Below are 21810 nucleotides of genomic sequence, written 5' to 3'. Positions count from 1 at the left end.
CTGGGTCCAGGTCCAGGGTTCAGATGGTGGGAGCCTGTTATGTCCCTGTGGCTCAGAACAGGAGACCAGCGAAACCAGCACATGGAGTTACTTTTGAAGTCCTGGGTGCAGGTAGTGATGCAGGACTGTACAGCAGGGCTGGCCTCTGAAGATTCAAAGCATGCTCCAGGCAGCAAAGCAGTCCTTACAGGTACAGCAGTAGACTGGCAGAATGCCCAGCAAGTCACAGCAGCAGACAGTCCTTTGAGAGTCCTTCCGCAGGTCCAGTAGTAAAGTGAGGAGCAGGGCTGAAAGCCCTATTTATCCCGTGGTGCTCTTCTCCTAGAAGTTGGGTGAAGTTTTCAGAAAGGTTCTCTGAAGTTCCAGGAATTTCCTCCTTCACCTTCCCTGGCTCCTAGTTGGCTGCACTGACAATGCAGGGTCATTAAGCCTATTATGTGGTGGCCCAGCCTATTCAGTTGCAAGTGGGGCTGTGCTTAGCTCCCCCCCCCCAAACAAGTTGGTTAATGGCCCATTCAGGCTCTGCTAATCCCCCTATTGTGTGACTGAATGGGGTGAATTCACAAAGTCCCAACTGTGAGATACACCCAGTCATGTGGGCTAAGGCAGGTTACAGGCACAGAGGACTAAGTGCAGGAAAAGGCCAACTTTCTAAAATTGGCATTTTCAAACTTGCAATAACAAATCTGACTTTACCATTAAAGAGGGTTTGGCATTACACGTTCACAGACACAGAACATGACATATCTACCACTTCTGGTTTAAGAATTACAACATATTAATTTTATTAAGGAATCCCCAATGTTACCCTACAGGAGGTGTAGGCCTCTCAGTAGTGAGAAAAATAATTTGGGAGTTTTTTCTAAACTAGGGCATGTTAAACTAAAAAGTATATGTCCTACCTTTTAATTACACAGCACCCTGCACTATGAGCTACCTAGGGCATACCTTCGGAGTGACTTATATGTAATAAAAGGGGTGTTTAAGGATTGGCAAAGGATTTCAAATGCCAAATTGACAAGCCAGTGGGACACTGCCTTAAGGCTGCAATGGCAGGTCTGGGACAAGCTTTAAGGTGCTACTTAATTGGGTAACACAATAAGTGCTGCAGGCCCACTGGTAGCATTTCATTTACAGGCACTGGGTATATGGGGACGTTCATGTAAATTAAATATGCCAATCAGATTTATGCCAGTTGTTGGAAATGGGGTCTTTGGTTGGCAGTCAGGTTACACCCTGTCCAAGCAAGGACCCTCACTCTAGTCAGGGTAAAGGAGACTCACCCTCAGTTAACCCCCGCTCACCCCCTTGGTAGGTTGGCACAAGGAGGGATGCTTAACTTCAGAGTCTAGGTCTAATGTATTTGTACCAACACACACAGTAACTCAGTGAAAACACTACAAAATGACACAACACAGGTTTAGTAAAATAGGTCATATTTATCCAAACAAAACAAGATCACAATGACAAGAATCCACCATACACAAGTCAAGTTATTAATTTTAAAAGCGAAAGAGTCGTAAATCCTTGCAAAAACAGTAAAAACACTGCTCGCGTTGAAAAGTACCTGGGTAGTGTCAAAATAACATGCACGGGTGAGTGTGCGTCAGAAAATGTTAGTGATGCGTCGATTTCTCACCCGCCAGCAAGACTGTGCATCCTTTTTCCTCCTCTGGTCGGGTCGCGTGCGTCGATCCAGGCAAGCACTGCGGTCCGGGCAGGCTTTGTGTCATTTTCTCCGCCCCCAGCGAGTTTTGCGTTGAAAATCCTGTCTCACGGTATCAACATAACCGCGCTATTTGGGTTGCTACGTTATGAGCCTCTGTCAGCATGTGTTGCGCTTCATTTCTCAAGCTGCGTGCATCGATCTTCCAGCCACGATGCCGGTGGAGTGTTGATTTCTGCAGCAAAGCCAGCGGTGTGTCATTTTTCAGCCGCATCTCAGAAGGTGTGTCGATATTTGCCCTGCACAGCGGTCTGTGCGTCGATTTTTAGTCTTGGTCTGCTAGCTTCACCTTCCAAGGCCCTAGTAACTGGATAGGGCACCACTTGGCAGGGCAGGAGTCCAGGTGCTGGCAGGGGATGTCTCTGATGGCTCTGAGACTTCAACAACAGGAGGTAAGCTCAGGACAAGCCCTTGGAGATTTCTTCACAAACAGGAATGCACAACAAAGTCCAGTCTTTGTAACCTTGCACAGGCAGAAGCAGCAACTGCAGGATAGCTCCACAAAGCCCAGTCACAGGCAGGGCAGCACTTCTCCTCAGCTCTTCAGCTCTTCTCCAGGCAGAGGTTCCTCTTGATGGCCAGAAGTGATCTAATTTTCCAGGGGTTCTTATTCCCAGTTCTGCCTTTGAAGTAGGCCTACTTCAAAGGTAAGTCTCTCTTGTTTGAGAAATCCTGCCTTGCCCAGGCCAGGCCCCAGACTCACACCAAGGGGTTGGAGACTGCATTGTGTGAAGGCAGGCACAGCCCTTTAAGGTGTAGGTGACCACTCCTCCCCTCCCTTCTAGCACAGATGTCTCAACAGGATATGTAGGCTACACCACCAGCTCCCTTTGTGTCCCTGTCTAGAGAAAGGTGCAAATAGCACAACTGTCAAACTAACCCAGACAGAGAATCCACAAACAGGCAGAGTCAGAGAATTGTTTAAGCAAGAAAATGCCCACTTTCTAAAAATGGCATTTTCAAACACACAATCTCAAAACCAACTTTACCAAAAGATGTATTTTTAATTTGTGAGTTGAGACCCCAAACTCCAAATGTCTAACTGCTCCCAAAGCAAATCTACTCTTTAATCATATTTAAAGGTAGCCCCCATGTTAACCTATTAGAGGGACAGGCCTTGCAAAAGTGAAAAACGAATTTGGCAGTATTTCAGTGTCAGGACATATAAAGCACATTAGTATATGTCCTACCTCAAACATAGTTTGCACCCTGCCCATGGGGCTACCTAGGGCCTACCTTAGGGGTGTCTTACATGTAAGAAAAGGGAAGGTTTAGGCCTGGCAAGTGGGTACACTTGCCAAGTCGAATTGGCAGTTTAAAACTGTACACACAGACACTGCAGTGGCAGGTCTGAGCCACGTTAATAGGACTAATAATGTGGGTGGCCCAACCAGGGCTGCAGGCTCACTAGTAACATTTGGTTTACAGGCCCTGGGCACCTCTAGTGCACTGTACTAGGGACTTACTAGTAAATCAAATATGCCAATCGTGGATAAATCAATCAACAGTACAATTTACACAGAGAGCATATGCACTTTAGCACTGGTTAGCAGTGGTAAAGTGCTCAGAATTCAAAAGCCAACAAAAACAGGTCAGAAAAAATAGGAGGCAGGTGGCAAAAAGATTGGAGATGACCCTGCAAAAAGAAAAAAGTCCAATATCAATCAAACCATGCTTCAGGGTGTGAGCACATGCATTTTAGCACTAGTTAGTAGTGGTAAATTGCACAGAGTCCTAAGGCTAACAGAACAAAAATCAAAACAAGAAGGCAAAAGGTTTGGGGGAAGACCACCCTACGTCTGACATGTCTAACACTTACAACTATGATTCTACTCTGATTTATGAAGTCTAGACCCTGATGTCACCAAACTCCTTGAAATGTTTTCAGCCTTCGATATAACCAACATGTCCATGGCCTGTCCATTAGGATTTGCCTTATACTGATCATAAGGCAGTCTTCTTTACGGTTGCTGGTGATGGACAAAGACAGGTGAAGACTAGGCCAAGAAGAAAGACTTCATATCATGCCTGATTAATTTTGGATGCCAGAAAAACTATAAATTATACATTGGAAGCAGCCTAATCGGTCTTACTTGATGATGTCAGTGTTTCATTTGAATACTTGAATATTTGGGTTATCAATGCTCTAGATGTTACCTTACCTATGGAAATGGACAAATCCAATTGTTCTACTCCCTCTGCCCCTTGGTACTCAGGTATACATATTGTAGAAAAATGGAAAGTGCAAAAGGTTAGAAAGGGCATGGTGGTGCACACATAGCAATACAAACAAGCTCCCTAGAAATACATACTATCGGCTCAGAACCCGACAAAATAATTATTTGTGGTTTATAACAGGTAGATAATGTTGAAGGTTGTACACCTAAGACTCAACACAGCTAACACACTTGCTGTGATTTGCCCAAATTTTTTCAGAACAAGATTTCTCAGCTCTTATCTTCTTTTTTGCCAACCTCTCCTAAAGTTCCTCCACCAGAGATACTAATTCCTCCAAAGTTTCCTGGTCAGATTTTTTTATATATATCACAGGAGACCATTTTAGTCAAGATACATTCTCCCAATTCTGACATTCCTCTAGACCATGACCCCACCCAGATCTTTAAGACTATTGCTCTGTCAGTCACTCCTATAATTTTGTCCATTTGCGATCAGTCATTAGGTATTGACCAGGCCCCAACTTTCTACAAAACTTCACAATTCGTCTCTTTTGAATAAGACCACCATAGAATCTGTGGTCCTTGCAAACAATCGTCCCATCTCACTTCTCCCTATTAGCACTAAGAAATTGGATATGATATCTGGGTTAATTTTCAGCTGTCCCAGCACATTGAAAACAAACAACTTGGGGCCAGATGTAGCAAAGGTTTTTACCCATTCTGTGTCTATGGGAAAAAGTGTTCCTACATATGGCCCTTACTTATTTATTTCCAACAAGGCTTCAGGCTAACCTTGAGCAGTGAGACCATGTTGACTATTGCCAGTAATGACATAGGAATGAACTTGAATTATGTGGGCTGTGACCCTCACACTGTTAGCGGTTTTCGCTACGGTCACCCGTAATATCCTTCTGGCTAGACTACACCTGGCAGCCTTCAGGGTAAGGTCCATGCCTGGCTCAGTTAATTTTTATGGTCCAGGTCACAGGCAGTCCTACTTGCACTGTTCCTCCTACAAGGATCTAGGCTGTGTGTGGAGTGCTGCAGGGGTCTGTCTCAGCCCCACTCGTTTCCATTGGTTTGTGGCTCCCTTAGCTGACCTGATTGACTCTTTTGGCTTTCAATTCTATCTCTATGCCGATAATACACAGCTAACGCTGCATCTGGAAGGGCTTGAAAGCTCCCAATATCGTTTCAAATGCTGTCAGGTAGCGGTTGCTGTCTAGATGAATGACAATTCACTATGACCTAATTCTGATATAATGGCAGTCTTGTTACATAGCAGCCCATCCTGTTGATCTCTATCCTGGTGGTCCCAATCTCTGAGGACAGGTCTTTGCGTTCAAGCTGTCTTTTGATGATTGCATTCAAAAACTTACTTTAACCTGTTTCCACATCATGAAAGTTTAAATAAAAATGTTGCCGCTTATTTCTCGAACCTCTAGGCAACTCTTGATCATATCCATGATTTTAAGCAGACTGAATTATTGTAATGCCCTGTTTGAATCCCCCTTTACCTAACCTGTAAACTAGAACTCATCTATGAGGCTGCCAAACTTGTACTAGAGATCCTTAAATGCACCAGCATTTCAACACATCTCAACAGCCTGCACTGGTTTCTATTTATAAGACATGCCTATTTCAGGTGCTGTTTTTGCCACTAGGCAATACTTTCAGTCACTTGCGAAAATTACGTCTCAGCTTTTCTCCAGCTATCGTCTCCCAACAATATTGTGTTCTTCGACCTCTTACCTGGTTTCTATTATCAGCTATTGCAAAGCCCAATGATTCAAATTCTCCATTACTGCTCAGACCTGGAATTGCCTTCCTTTGGTAATCCGCTTTTAACTGATTTTTCTCAGATTTCGCGAACCTCCAAAAACCTAGCCCTTCCAATAAAAATGGTGCATGCTCATTTTCAGTTCTGAGTGCCAGGAAACGCACAGGTATTTTTGCACGCTACAGTTAAACCAATCAATCAAAGAGAGCGCCCAGTAATTTGGCACCCCGTGCAATCAGTTATTTTACAGGTGTACAGTTTGTACCACGAAAAGTACACACATTGTTGTGAAATGTGGTCAGTATATCCAAGGCCACAACATGACTTTGATTGGACAAAGCAATTATTGGGCTTTCTTTTAAACCAGTTTTATATCCCCATCGTTTATTTATTCGACTTGTGTTTGCGATATCAAAGAAATACCATAGAGAATCATTTTTTATCACAAACAGCTAGAAATCCAACACAGAGAGCGAAGGTTATTGAAATATCACCCACTAACTATATGCACTTTGAAACCCTAGCCAAGGCATCATTTTGTAGGTTAAGAATGTTCATGGATAAAACAGAAATGAATAATGCAAAATGTCTTACAATTCCAAGACTGCAGCAGTACAAGATGTAATTCCTCTATTTATGTTGTTATCAGTTCTCTATCAGGTCAGAAAGAGCTGAAATGGAACCAGAAGATAACAATGTTAATGACCTGCTAACAAGAAGCCAACTTGAAGATGCTTTTCGGTAGGGTTTAAATTGGTTGACTATATTTCATTGTAGCGAGTTTTTGTTGCAAAAGGAGGAATGACAATAAGTACAAAGGGGAAATTTAAGTTAGGCTCCCCGAACTGCTCCTGTTCCCAAACCAGGGATACATAAATTCCAATCCACTGGTTTGCAAATGGGGATTCAATTTGCATTGCAACCTGTGCACTCATATTTTGCATTGCAAATTCTCAATTCACAGGGGCTTATAGAATGACCTACCTAATGGATAATAATTGAGGCGATTTGCTGAAAATGCAGGGAAGGAAGCCTGCCACTATCCTCGCAGATGTTTTCTAAACAGGAACCAATTTTTTAAAGCAGCCTATGTATTGTAAAGGCACAGGTAATGTTCGAAAAAATGTTTCTCATTCGGGTATTCATTGAGAGGCAGCGCAACATGATTGCTAAAGGTGCAGCTTCACTATGGAGTTTGTATGATAAAATATCAAGAACAATAGTACTGTGACACCAGAATAGCGTGTCAAAAACTTTGTTTGCAACAATGTGGAGTTTACCTACTTTGTAGGTAAACTAACAAAATAATTAAGGAACAAACTATCATTAAAAATGAGGTGAATACATCAACAAATTCATATTTGTACCATTATATAAAATGTATTTAAAATATAGAGATTACAATTATTAATAAAAAAATAAAATTGTAAATAATAACGTAAAAGAAACATACACATTTTTACATTGTGATCCAATTACAATCAATAATTAAACACTTTACAAATATTACATTGAAAATATTTATGAAAATTTAATAGCAAATATTAACAAATAAAAATATATATACATACAAATATATATAAAACAAAAGATTATTACATAATTTGAAGCTTAATTTAAAAATGAAAATTAATATAAACATAGTTTAATTAACATTAACTTAATGTATAATATTACACATATTTACACCATCGATAAAACATTAGTAATATTAACAATAACAAAAACATAAATGAACATACACCAAAAATAGAAAATACAATGATTACAAGTATAAAATGTAAATAAAAAATACACATTTTTATATATTTTCTTTTTTTTTAAATAGTTTTATTGCTTTTTATAATAGTGCAATGATATACACTTAGTAATAATATACTGTACTGAAATCCCCAACTTAACATGACCCCTCCTCCCCCCTTTTAAACACAAGATTGTTCATGACGGATTTTTGATTAGCAATTCACATACATAAACAGTTGATTCCAGTACATGTGACGTTTAAGTTATGGGTATAGAAGACTGTTCAGTTTCAGATTCTGAGGTGTTATTTTCTTCTTCCGCTATGGATGCGTCTATATTTCTTAAGTTTTCTAGGATCGTATTCCATTGTGAAATATAGTCTCTGGGTCTTTGTCCATGTACAGCTTCTTTTAACAATGCTGCTCCCTCGGCTTCTGCCCATTTCTCCATTGCATTTTGCCATCAAGTCACTTGAGGGCCCACTGAGTCCTTCCAATGTGAGGTTATCTCTCTTCTGGCTAAAAATTAAAGCGAGGTCCATGAATTTGCTGGTTATTTTATGAGCTGGTGGTCGGGTGAAGTCCCCCAGCATTGCCACGATTGGGGAGGGGGATAAATGTCTCCCAGTACAAGAGGTAATTTTCTTAAAAATCTCCATCCAATAATTTCTGATTGAGGGACATCCCCATAGCATGTGTAGTAGGTCTGCTGTTGGTTCAGTACATATAGGGCAGTTGGCATTGGTTGTACTATATATTTTCGATATCATATGAGGGGTTAAGTATGCTCTATGATATATATATAAATTTATCATCTCAAATCTTGCGTTTCGCGACACAATGTATATGTGGGAGGTTATCCTGGTCCATTGCTCATCCTCTATGGTAGTTCCTAACTCCATCTGTCATTTGGTTTTAAGTTTGTCTAGGGGTAAGCATGCATTGTTCGATAGGGATTTATATATTCCTGAGATCACTCCCTTCTGTTCCCCTATTGAGCAGAGTAGGTTACAGCTCTCATGTGTAGGTGGCTCGAGTATACCTGTTCGCCATCTCTTATTAATTTCCCTGTTGATGGTATTATGTATTAGGAACATTCCAGGTGGGAGTGCAAATTGTTCTTGAAGTTCCGCATATGTTCGAAGTTTCCCATTTTCATACATGTTGCCCAATTTTGTAATATTATGTGTCATTAGTTTAGCGATGCCTATTATCGTATGATCTCCAGTAATGTATGTCAGGCTCGTTATGGGGGCTTCAGGTGTATATGGTGTCATGTTGCGGGTGCGTTTTAAATGTTGCTCCCAGCAATATCTGGATGGCTCCCATTCCATAGGAAGGGGTCGCTTCTGTTTTTTCGGATTCAGTAATATCCCCAGGATTTGCTCTGGTGGGCAGTTCAATGGGATCTGTAAGTCCCCGGGTATTGAAGGTTTAACAATTATTTTTGCTAGCCATTGTAGTTGCCCTGCCCAGGAGTAAGTTTCCAGGTTTGAGACCGCCAGGCCTCCTTCGGCCGTGGGCCTCTGGAGGGTACGTAGCACGATTCTGTGTCTGCTCGAGCCCCATATGAAACTTGTGACCATAGATTCTATATTTTTAAACACCGATTTCGGTATTAACAGTGGAATGGTGTAAAAGTAGTAGAGCAGTCTGGGTAACAGTATCATTTTGAGTAGAGCGACTCTACCGGAGACTGTCAGAGGGAGTGTCCTCCAAAACTGCATGTTCGCTCTGATCTTCCTGAGTGCATTATGTATGTTCCCGTCTAACAAGTCAATTGTGTTATGGTATATATTTACCCCCAGATATTTAAACGTGTTTGGGGTCCAGGGTAGACCTTTGGTGTCTGTGGGTTCTACAGTGCCCTTAATTGCTGGGAAAATGGAGGACTTCCTCCAGTTGATGCGGAGGCCGGATGCTGCTCCGTATGCCTCTAACATGCTCATTGCTCCCGGAAGATCCGCCTCCAGATTCTTATGGAAGAGAAGCATGTCATCCGCGTAGAGAGCAATATGATGTGTCCGGCAATTTACTAGGATACCCTCATAGTATCCTCTGGTTCTGGCCATTTGGGCCAGTGGTTCTTCCGCTACTGCAAATAGAAGGGGTGATAGTGGGCAACCCTGTCTGGTACCTCTACCAATGGGGAAGGAATCGGATACTGTTCGACCCATTCGTACTCGCGCCGTGGGGTTGGTGTACAACAGTTTAGTCCAACGGACGAAGCCGTCTCCTAGCCCCATTTGCAACATGACCTGGTCCAGGTAGTCCCATCTCAAGTTATCAAAGGCTTGCTCAATATCTACCGATATGATCGCTGCCTGTGGTGTAGTTGGTGGAATGTTATTAAGGACCGATAGGAGGTGCCTAATGTTTTGTGCCGTGCTGCGTGATGGTATAAAGCCCAACTGATCTTGATGGATCAGTGAGGTCATGTGCGGTAATAACCTATCTGCTAATATTCTACTGAGAATCTTATAAGGTTTAGCATGGATAGCGGGCGGTATGATCGGGCATCCACTGGGGGTCTATCTGGTTTCAATAATGGGATCATTATGTCTTTGGAGGTTGATTGGGGTAAGTTATTATTATTCCATGCTTCTGTATATAGAATGCAAAGTTGTGGTGCTAGTAAATCTTGGAATCGTAGATAGAACTCCATTGGAAGTCCATCCGCCCCTGGTACTTTACCTCTTGACATATTTTGGATTGCTGATTTGACTTCTGCGATCGAAATGGGAGCTGCCAGAGTTTGACAGTCCTCAGCCCCTAGTTTTGGGAGATTGAGGGTCTCCAGTTCCCTCATTTGGATCTCGGTTATCCCATCTTTAGGGGGTGCGTATAATACTAAGTAATAATTAACGAAGTTTGTGTTTATTTCCTTCTGTCCAAATACTCTATGACCTGGGGTGTCTTCAATTTCTAATATAATCGTTTGTTGCGAGTGGGGTCTGGCTAACCAAGGCAGTAGAGCTCCTGACTTGTCCCCCTCTGCGTGTTGTCTGCTTAAATAGAGTTTGTAATCAAATCGGGACAGTTTAATATTCGCTTCAGCTATCTTATTTTTAGTTTTGAGTATTAGGGAGGTCAGGTCAGGTTGTGTAGGATAATTACGTTCAAGTTCTCTGAGGGATTCTTCTAGTCGCTGGAGTTCCCCTTCTAGTACTTTCCTAACACCCAGATTTTCGCTAATACATTGGCCCCTGGTGACTATTTTGAACGTTTCCCCTTCTATAGCTCTAGAGGTGGCAGTCCCAGCATTTTGTTTAAAAAAATCTTTAATGTTCTTGTGTAGGACTTGTCTAAATGATTCGTCTTCTAAGGTGTCTGTCTCAAACGCCAAGTTGGTATTAAGGGTCTCTCTCCAGTCCAAGCCAAGGTGATCATCAGTGGGTTGTGGTCCGATATGGTGCGGCTAAGATATTCAGCTGTTTCCACTCTACTATACACTTCCGGTGACACCAGTATGGTGTCAAGCCTTACATGTAGGGCATGTGCTGCAGAATAATATGAATAATCCCTAGTGTGTGGGTTGAGGTGTCTCCAGCAGTCTGTGAGGTGCCAGTGTAGCTGCCATTTTTTAAATATTTGGGCCATTTTACATATCGGGGACTGTGGGAGGGGTGGATGTGATCTATCTAGGTCAATGTTGGTTATGCAATTAAAATCACCTCCGATTACCTTTGGGCCTGTCATGAGTGGGCCTATGTTACATGATATCCTGTCGAAGAATTTCCCTTGGTCTTGGTTTGGGGCATATATCCCACTGATGGTTATGTCTTTCCCTTCCAGTCTCCCTGTGATCACCACATACCTCCCCTCGTTGTCTATGATCTTGTGTAATACTTGGAAGGGTACCCCTGGCCGGATCCATAATAATACTCCCCTCGCGAATGCTGAGCACGTAGTTGCGAAGATTTGGCCTCTCCACCTTTTTTCAGGGCATTAACTTCTTGTTCTATTAAGTGTGTCTCCTGTAAGATAGCTATATGGATACCCCTCCGTTTAAGATAATTTTGTACTTTGAATCTTTTAGACATATTATTTAGGCCTCTAACATTCCAGGTTAGAATTTTATATAGTGTAGTCATGATCCATTTTAGTTGTGTAATGTAGGTAGATTCCTAGTTCCTGTCGTCGTGTTTGGAACCGTAATAATAGTTTCAATGTTTTGGATCGTGAATTTCTCAGATCGTTACTTACTTGTGTTTTTAGTACCCCTAGAACTAACTTAATTAACTTGTTTCCCAACTCCCATTTCCCAGGACCGGCACTTACAACTCCTCCTGTCCAAACCATATTAACTGTCTTTATTAGCGTCCTATTGCTGGGTGGAGTGGCAATGGCCGAGAGCCGTCGCCCCGGGCCGCTCCCCAGGCCCTTTCGTGTTATCCCCATTGCCCAGACTAGTGTGTTTAAATAGTTTCATTGGGGTCTGCGTCATGTGCTTTTTTACTTAGTACTTGTTTTGGTGTTTTGTGAGGTAGGTTGGTATTCACAGAGTGGTTCTTCCTTTCAAGAGAGAGGTCAGATAATCTCATCTGCTGTTCTCGGCGTCACCGGAGGCAGGCTAACAGGAACACCATGAGCACCTCGAGGAACCCCACTGCACGAGTCTATGTCCGAAACATTGCCAGAGGTAGGAGATAACGGTGGGATCCCCCAACTCAGTGTCGCCGCTGTGTTTATGGCTTCTCTCATTTCCTGCAGCGATTGGTGCCGTGGAGGTGCTATCTCGGTGATCCGTCTCCTGGATCTGCTGCGTTTTCCTTTGTGTGCACAGGAGAATCGAGGGCCGGTTGTCGGTTTGGTTACGTTCCAGGATTCTAGCCAGTCCTCCACTGATTGTGGAGATAGAAAGAAGTGTGTTGGATTGTCGTATTCTACTCTAAGCTTGGCCGGGAAGAGCATTGCGTATTTTATACCGTTCTCCCGCAAGACCCGCTTGGGCCCTTTGAAGGAAGCCCTTTGCGCTTGTGTTCCCCTGGTGAAGTCAGGGAAGATCATGATTCTTTGGTTCTCATATAGGATTTTGCCATGTAGGCGGGACTGGGCTAGAATATGGTCTCTGTCTTTATAATGTAATTGTTTTGCCATTATTATCCTCGGTCGGGCTCCGGGAGGAGGTAGTTTGTTGGGTAGTCTGTGGGCCAATTATTCTGAGGTTGTTCCGGCGGCTTCCGTTTTCGGCATCTTCAGCCCTGGTTTCCAGTGTTTTAACCCTTGATGTGAGGTCCATTAACTCTGATGATGCGCTTTTTTGCGTTGTGGCCATGATGGCAATAGTTTTTTCATTCGCTCCTACTCTTTCTGCTAATTTCTTATGGTCGTCTCGTAGCAGGGAGAGGTCTATTGTTAAGTTGTCTATTTTGCGTTCCAGCGCTTCCCGTGACTCCTTAGAGGCTTAGTCCGCTCTCCACCGCCACTCGGTCGCGCTCTTTCCGTCGATCACTACCACTGTGCGTGGCAGGTAAGCGGTTCGATGTCCGCCGGGGGGGACCTCTTTGAGTCAGGGGTGTGTCTCCTCCTCGGTGTCGCACATGGTCCCTTCTTGCCTTTGCAGCTCCTCAGCTGGGGCATCGCTCGGTCACGTCCGCCATCTTGTGTCTCAGCAACCGCGGGGAGAGCAGAGTATATCTCTCCGATTTCTCCTGTGTTCCGGACTGGCGGCAGGTCCACTATGTGCTACAGGTCTTCCGATCGCTAACCCTGTTATTTTCGGCAGCAATAGGGGTCTAATTATTGCTAGTATGATGTTCTGGCCCAGTTTGCGGGCCGGGAGCTCCACACTAGGCGTGTTGCTGCATCGGCTGCAGGCCACCCCCCCCCCTACACATTTTTATAGATAGTGGAAACATTAAAGAAAAAAATAACAACCATAAAAAATAAACAACATTTGCAAAAGTAATGGACTTGAAAGAAATTGTATTTACTCTTCCAAGACCAATTTAAACAAAAATATGTAAGTTGCTGAAATTTGGGGTTAGATTTACTATTCCCTCTCCAGCATAATCAACAATGATGAGGGACAAACCCAAAGCAGGAACACCAACCCATCTGTTGGCTGGACACACAGACACAGTAGGGGTAGCCAGCTACAGTCCACAATGAGCATGTGTCAGGGGTTGTCACTTGCGCTTCCTGGTTTTCTTGTGGGCTCATGTGCTGTGACTGTCCCTGCTGTCCGGTAGTTGAAGTTCCATCTTGTTGATACTCTTCTCGCTTTTTAGGCTTTCCCATTGTTAGAGCTGGGAGATCTGTTGTTCCAGAGTGGGTTTATTCATACAATTTCAATGGGGTCGCTTCTTGGACAAAGTGCTCAAGCACCCAGTAGATCTACTCTCCCCTATCTCCCGCAGGCCTGTCCGTGTAGAGCAATCCCTCTTCCCTCTGGAGATGCCAAGATTTTCCCAATCGCTCCTACCGTCGCGGTCCAGCTCAGCACTAGTGTTTAAATATCGGATCTCCGATGCACTCCGTTCGTGCTGCCGGGGTCGCGCTCATCACCTAGTGGCTCAGCCCAGTGCTGGTGTTTAAGTGCCGGTTCCCCAATGTGCTCAGTCCGCACTGCCGGAGTTACGCGCTTCACAGAGTGGGCTTCTCCCTCCGTCTACAAACTTCGGTGATTCTCATGGTACTCCCCTGAGGGCGGGCCGCTTTCATCCAGTGCGGCTTGATGCTGGGTTCTCTCCGCTCGCCCTCCGCCGCCACTTGGTCTGTGTTCTCACCGCCAATCACTATCACTGTGCGTGTCAAGTAAGCGGTATGTTATCTGTGGGGGGGCGCCTCTTTCCAGCAGGTCTGTCTGTGTAGGGTAATCCCTCTTCCCACTAGGGGTGCCAAGTTTTTCCCGACCGTTCCTCTCATCGCTGCCTAGTTCAGCGCTGGTGTTTAAGTGCCGGTTCCCCGATGCGCTTCGTTCGCCTTTCCGGAGTCGCGCTCATCACCGCGTGGGCCTCTCCCCCTGTCTGCGATCTTCAGCGAACCTCATGGTACTCATCAGCGGTCGGGCCGCTTTTATCCAGTGTGGCTTGATGTCGGATTCTCTCCGCTCTCCGACGCCACTCGGTCGCGCTCTTTCCGTCGATCACTACCACTGTGCGTGGCAGGTAAGCGGTTCGATGTCCGCCGGGGGGGACCTCTTTGAGTCAGGGGTGTGTCTCCTCCTTGGTGTCGCACATGGTCCCTTCTTGCCTTTGCAGCTCCTCAGCTGGGGCATCGCTCGGTCACGTCCGCCATCTTGTGTCTCAGCAGCCGTGGGGAGAGCAGAGTATATCTCTCCGATTTCTCCTGTGTTCCGGACTGGCGGCAGGTCCACTATGTGCTACAGGTCTTCCGATCGCTATCCCTGTTATTTTCGGCAGCAATAGGGGTCTAATTATTGCTAGTATGATGTTCTGGCCCAGTTCGCGGCCCGGGAGCTCCACACTAGGTGTGTTGCTGCATCGGCTGCAGGCCACACCCCCCCTACACATTTTTATAGATAGTAGAAACATTAAAGAAAAAAATAACAACCATAAAAAATAAACAACATTTGCAAAAGTAATGGACTTGAAAGAAATTGTATTTACTCTTCCAAGACCAATTTCAACAAAAATATGTAAGTTGCTGGGATTTGGGGTTAGATTTACTATTCCCTCTCCAGCATAATCAACAATGATGAGGGACAAACCCAAAGCAGGAACACCAACACATCTGTTGCCGGGACACACAGACACAGTAGGGGTAGCCAGCTACAGTCCACAATGAGCATGTGTCAGGGGGTATGGCAGACAGCACTCCTGTGTTTGTGGATCTGAAAAAGTACATTGTCTCTGTGCAGTGCCTGCAAACAAAAAGAAATTAAGACTGTCATGAGGCATCTGCTCAATATACCATGGTTGATGCAGCAATTGCAGAAGGGACAGAACCATTGGATCGCTGCTATGGAGAAGGAGCAACAGATGCAGAGAAACAGGCACAGACCGTACCTGGCACGCTTTGATGCATTCACATGTTCCATCAATCTATTGGCAGTAGCCACAACAACTCTTGCAAGGAGAATTGTCAACATACAGAATGACATGGGCCACTTCGGTCAGGATGTTGCCCGTGGGTTAGTTCAGGTGACCACAACCCTTGAGAATATACAGACCCAAACCTCTCTCACCCCAACATAGTGCTGCTACCTGAGAGTGTAGATGGCTCTAGCACAGGTGCCCCATCTGTGCAGGAGGTATGCTGTAACAGGTGTACATGTCAGAACACTTCTGGGTCTGACATGTGCCCACTCTCACAAGTCAGTGATGCTGATAAGGCACCCAATTCCAGAGGCTGGAAGAAGTGACTACCCTGAACACTCAGTGCCACAAGTCCACTGTTTATTTGTTTGTAATGGCATACTTTGTGGCCTAGTTGACACAATGTTACATCCACGATGGATACAGTTGATTTAGATGAATGACATTATTGTAAGAACCTGAATAAAAGCTAATCTTTCTGTTATGCACCATGCAGTTCCATCCTGTGTGATGTTCATTTCCTAGATGTTGTAACAACCTTTTCCTCAAAAATAGTTCTTGATAATCTCTGAGAGCGGAGCACTAGGCTGTGCTGCACATATCTGGTCCTGCTGCACCTGCAGTAGTGGTAAATCATTATCTGAGTCAGATTTCTCCTCAGTGGTGATGTTGTGCAAACCCTTACTCATTGCGATATTGTGTAGTATGTCTCATGTGGCAATGAACTTAAGGCATGTTTCAGGTCTGTACAGCAGTGCTCCGCCTGTCTTGTGGGGACAGCAAAACCTGGGATTTAGTTTTCCAAAGGTCCTCTCAATGATGGAATGCATTGTCTTGTGTGCCCTGTTGTACTGCCTCTCACTTCTTGTCCTGGGAGTCATGTATGGTGTGAGAATCCAGGCAAGCAAGACATATGCACTGTCTCGTTAATGGCATGTGAAGGAATACCATTACATCACATTACACACACAGTTCGACCCACTGTATTCATGGAGTCAAATATTATTCTACCAAGTAAGACACCACTGCCAAATTTGAGTATTGAGTAAGAAGTATCGAGAGTCGATTTCATATAACACTGTGGCCGAACAGGGACGAGTCATGAGTGCTGCCTAGGAATGTGGCCACGATGTCTGTTATGATACATGTAGCATCTCACACTACAGTCACTTTGAGTGAGCTTTTACTGTTCCAATGTATGTATTGATTTGCCCAGGGGGGACTTATGGCAATATGTGTCCCCTCGACACAGCCAATGACATTGGGGAACGGTGCTACCAGGTAAAACATTAGTTTGGTCTGTTGCAAATATTAGGGGTATTTAGAAAAAAAAAATATTGCTTAATCTTGCTAACCATGATGTCCAGTAACCTGTGAAAGAACCTGGAAAAAGCACTTGGTGACACTTCTCCTGCCACTCCTATGATCCCTTGGTAACTGCCAGATGCTCGGAGGTGTAGGTAGCACAATAACTGCACACATGGTGGGACTGCAGTGCACTGGAGTGTTGAGATCTGTAGCTGAGGTTGTAACTCAGCAATATGTTCCAGGATTACCTCACTGCTGAGTCTGTACCTCTCAAATATCTCCTCCTCTGTGTGTTCAAAGAGAGTGACCCACATCCTAAATAACCTCTCCTGTCTCCTCTTCCTTTTCTGCCTGCCCACCAAGATCCTCAACCTTCTCAACAAAACATACAGGGCCACCATTCTGAAAGGGCCTGATGCATGGCATTTTAGGTGCCCTTTTAGAGTGTGCACCTGGTTACCACCAGATCCAGATTGATTGTAATTGCACTTCTTAAATGGCCATTTTGCAACTATTCGAAATTCGGAAATCTTGTGCATTCGATTAGCAATTCACAAGTTAGAAGTGCTATTTGAGATTTCCTAATTTGCGATTTCCAAAATGCAATTTCTACTGGATAGAAATCCCATTTTGCACCACCACAAATGCCTTTTGAATATACCGAAATGGCATTTTGCATTTCCTAACTGCCCAAAATTTTGATTTGCACCATTTGAAAATGCAAAATGCTTTTGTATATGAGGGCCAAAATTCTAATCTTCTATATTCTTGTCCTTAAATGTTTTGATTTGACAATCTTTTCTGTGCAATATTCTTGCAACTTGATCTTACTGAATCATTAATTGTACATTCATCCCTAAGAGAACAGCTTCCCCTTTTCCAATTAGTTAATGATTTATCTCCAGGAATGGTAGTTGATTACATATTATTGATGCATACCTTTCCGAATTCCAAATAGGATTCCACAATCCATATACAATTTTTGATACAGAAAGGATTACAAAAGACCTCATACAAGCTGAAAGAATTTTACATCTCATAAAAGAGTTATGGTAAATTATAAAAAGGCATTTTTTTCAGTCACATACTGTGATTATACAAATTGCAGGATTTGTGATAGCAACATGTCTTTGTACATGAAGCCCTCATACATCTGTTGTGCTTTCATGGACCACAATGCCAGAGTGTGAAAAGGAGTTTTTGATATCTCCTACTCCCTATCAGCCCAAGTCCATACAGCCGTGATTATAGAATTGGTATGTGTACTTTAAAGACGGTTTATATTATATTTGATTACTAAGGGCCTCATAACGAGTGTGGCTGTCCGAGGACTGCCACACTTGCATTGACGGTCAGACTGCCGCACTCCAGGCAGTCAGACCACCCAATTACAAACCTGATGGGTGGATCCGCCAAGGGACTGCCATTTCCGTAGCACTGTTCCTGCCATTTTGACCAGACAGGACACTCTATTGCAAAGTTCACAGCATTCAGATCAGCGGAAACATTGTAATATGGCAGGGGGAATGCGTCTTTCCTGTCGGTTTGGCGGTCTCACAGTGGGACCACCAAATTCTTAATGAGGCCCTTTGTCTGTGGTAGCAGTCTGTATGGCAAATGTCTCTGTGAGTGTCATTGTGTAGAGAAGGTTCTAGTATCAGCCAAGTACTGACGCACATTTCATACGTCATCAAATAATGTTGGTTCTCAGGTGAATTAGTCAGTTGGGAATTAGACGCTATAGAGATGGGAGTGAAGAATGAGGCAGAGTAGAAGAAAAGTGCAGGAGCCACAGTTTTTAGATCTGGCTAGAAACAACTCTTTTTGTCTGATAGAGCTTACGTAACCACAAAGCAAAAATCAAAGCAGTATAGAGTGAGAAAGCTAAGGTTAAAGCAGCTCAGGATTTGATTAGACAGTTGGTGGATTGGGGGACTAATGTATCCACTCCATTCATTTTCTCAAGGGTGAGACAATGATTACCATTAATGATCAACATGTATGCATGCATGTTATGTTTATATAGCAGGAACCCAGCCAAAAGGCGATAGCGCACTGTACAGGGTCATAGAAAAACATAAAGTCAACAAATGATAGGAGATATAGTTAGTTGGGGACAGGTAATACATTATGTTGTGATGTTTTTTAGAGAGGTGCGTCTTCTACTCTTTCCTAAATTGGAGCAGTGGTGGGGTGGCCTTGATGGTATATAGATGTAGTTCCAGGTCCTAGATGCATACATGGAAAAAGCCTACTGCCTTGGGTTTTGTTTTCACATATGTTAATCTGTAGCCTGGTGGATTCCTCATTGCAGGTTTGCAGCGAGCCACCACAGATGATGATCTTGTCTGCAAAATAAACAGGCTTTTCAAACAAAGCAGCAAGAGAAGCCAGTAGAGTTCTCTCAAGATGGATGTGAAGTTATCAATGGCCAGTACAAGACATGCTATGGTATCTAGGATGCCATTAAAGAGTGTCAGTGTGGAGTCTTGGAGACCATACAACAGGGCAACACCATCATTGTGATGCATGAGTACATGAGCGAGAACAACAGTTCTGAAGTTGCTTTCTAGAAGAAACAGTTTCACTTTCTGTGGAACAGAGAGCTGGTAGCAGGTCATCTTTATTTATTATTTTGACTGTTCACTGAAAAATTAGTTCACTGAAAAGCGATCACTCCATGGGTTGACTTAGGCAGCTTTGCTATGGAGATGGATTGTTTATTGGCCTAACAACTGAAAATGCAAGGAATCGAAAATGCACTTGTTTTCTCTTTTTAAACAGTCACTAATCCTTATGTGTGCTGTTTACAAACACAAGAGCCTATTAACAAAGGTTATTCTACATATGTAGATTTACTAGTAGCAAATTTACTCTAAACACTTTTGAGTAACTTATCTACTTTGGTTATTCACAAAATTCAAGTTTAAAGTTACTCAAAAGTGTAGATTTACACATCCCCATACTCTGAGACATGGCATGGAATCAGTAAAAACGTAATATATGACCATAAATTTACTACCACTATTACATAGCTATATTTGACGCATACCTGGTGGGACCTCCACAATTGTGGTAAAGACCTCCTTATGGAAAAACATAGGAAGAAACATTTACAATTAATAAAAAAGGTAAAAAAATAATATAGGCAATTTTATATATTTAAATAAAAAGTAGAACACATCTACTATTCGTATGTAGCCAGACATCTCCACCATAATAGCGGAGAATTCCCTGTGGTAAAGTATAGGAAAGTTTAAATGTTTATTAAACTTAGAAAAAATACTAGGCTATGTTAATGTTAAATATTAACGTAAAATGTAATTATACATTTACCTAAAATGCGGAAACTAAAATTAAAATATGGTACAACACAGTTAACATTATTTCCAAATAATTATATTAGACATTACTCAAATGTGTATGTATACACATTATTTAAAGTCATTTTATTTTTTTATTAGTATTAAGGTTTAGTTAATTGTTCAGTTAAAAATAATTTAACTATTTAATGAATACAAAAATCTTTGTTTGAATTGTCTTTAATCTTTTATCTATAAGTACAATTATTTAAATTTTCCAAAGGATAAAATATGTTAACTTATTTTAACAGTATTTCTTATAGGGGTGTATTTCAAATCCCTACCTCCATTATATTCAGTGGGAGTGTATTGTAGTACCTGTGATAGCCATGTGTGGTGCTGGACTTACTACAGCCGAATTGGGGTACATTTACGATTTAGGGTTCTGTTTGGAAGTATTAACTATAGAAGTGCATTTTATGAACACAAGTCGGCTTACTCATTTGTGCGTGGGTTTATGACCCTCCCTAGCCTAAGCTACTTTTCTTTAGTAGAAAGTATTCTTAATTTTCCAGTCACTCGATCCAGCTCCTCCCACATTTACCACAACATATGCTTAGTTTTATGGAGACTCTGCAGCCAGGTCGGAGATCTCCTCACACAAAAAGGTACGACAGGCAGAGATATAGGCCTCTGCACGTAGTTTCTAAATAGCATTTTACAGTATGTTTGTAGTACTACTCTGCTATTACAAAACATATTGTAAAGTGCAGTTTGTAAATAGACTCCTTGTAGTTTTGGAAGTATATCTTTTCACTGTGCTCTTTGCCGCGCAACGTAAAAAACACCATTGGACATGAGTGTGCTATGTTTTTCTTTCTTTTCACTTTTTCCTTTCTCCTGTTCTTCCTTATGGGCTTTCTTATATGCCTCATCACCTATTTCTTTCTCCTGTTTACACTTATTTCTGCCAATCCTCTTCTGGTCTCTCTGCTTTCATTTATTTTCCTGATTCTCTCTCTTTATCCCTCTTCCCTTTTACCAGCCTTCCTTGTGCCCGATTCATTCCTTGTTTTTCTTCCACTATCTTCTTTGCCTCTTCTATTATGCAGTTGTACATATGCTACTCATTTTTCTCATTGTTTCTGTGTTATTTGTAACTTTGTTTCTTCTTACAACTGATCAGTGTGCCTATGAGAGATTACAGAAGAACATTTGTAAGTGCAGTGCTAGGTGTGTACTCGTTCAAATAAGTAGTTAGCTTCTGTGAATGTCAGGTAAGCTGTGTGCATGTAGAAGTGCAGGGTAAGCTTTGTGCCTGGAAAAGTTTTTAGGTATGAGCATCAGTATGTGCAGCATCATGTATGCTCTTGTTAACTAAGGGACCACCTTCTCTGTGTACTTGGTGAGCAGTGTCTGTATAAATGTAAGGTGAGATGGGTACCTGTGTAAGTGTAGGTAGAGGGGTGTGTCTACTTATGTGAGTGTAGGGTAAGCAGACTATGGGGGTCATTCCAACCCTGGAGGTTGGTGTTAAAGCGGCGGCCAACCCGCCAACAGGCAGGCGGTAAAAAAAATTGAATTCTGACCCTGGCGGGAACCGCCAACAGAGACCGCCACTTTAACACTCCTACCGCCACGGCGGGACAAACAAACAGCGCAGCGGTCACCGCCAACAGACAGGCGGGAGACAATGTACCGCCCACCCTATCACAACCCACCAATCCGCCACCTTTTCCGCGGCGGTAGCCCCGCCGATAAAAACACGGCGG

This window comes from Pleurodeles waltl, chromosome 3_1 (genome assembly GCF_031143425.1).
Source record: "Pleurodeles waltl isolate 20211129_DDA chromosome 3_1, aPleWal1.hap1.20221129, whole genome shotgun sequence".
NCBI classification, from domain to species: domain Eukaryota; kingdom Metazoa; phylum Chordata; class Amphibia; order Caudata; family Salamandridae; genus Pleurodeles; species Pleurodeles waltl.
The sequence above is the reverse complement of the archived record's forward strand: the minus strand, read 5'-3'. Positions refer to the sequence as shown.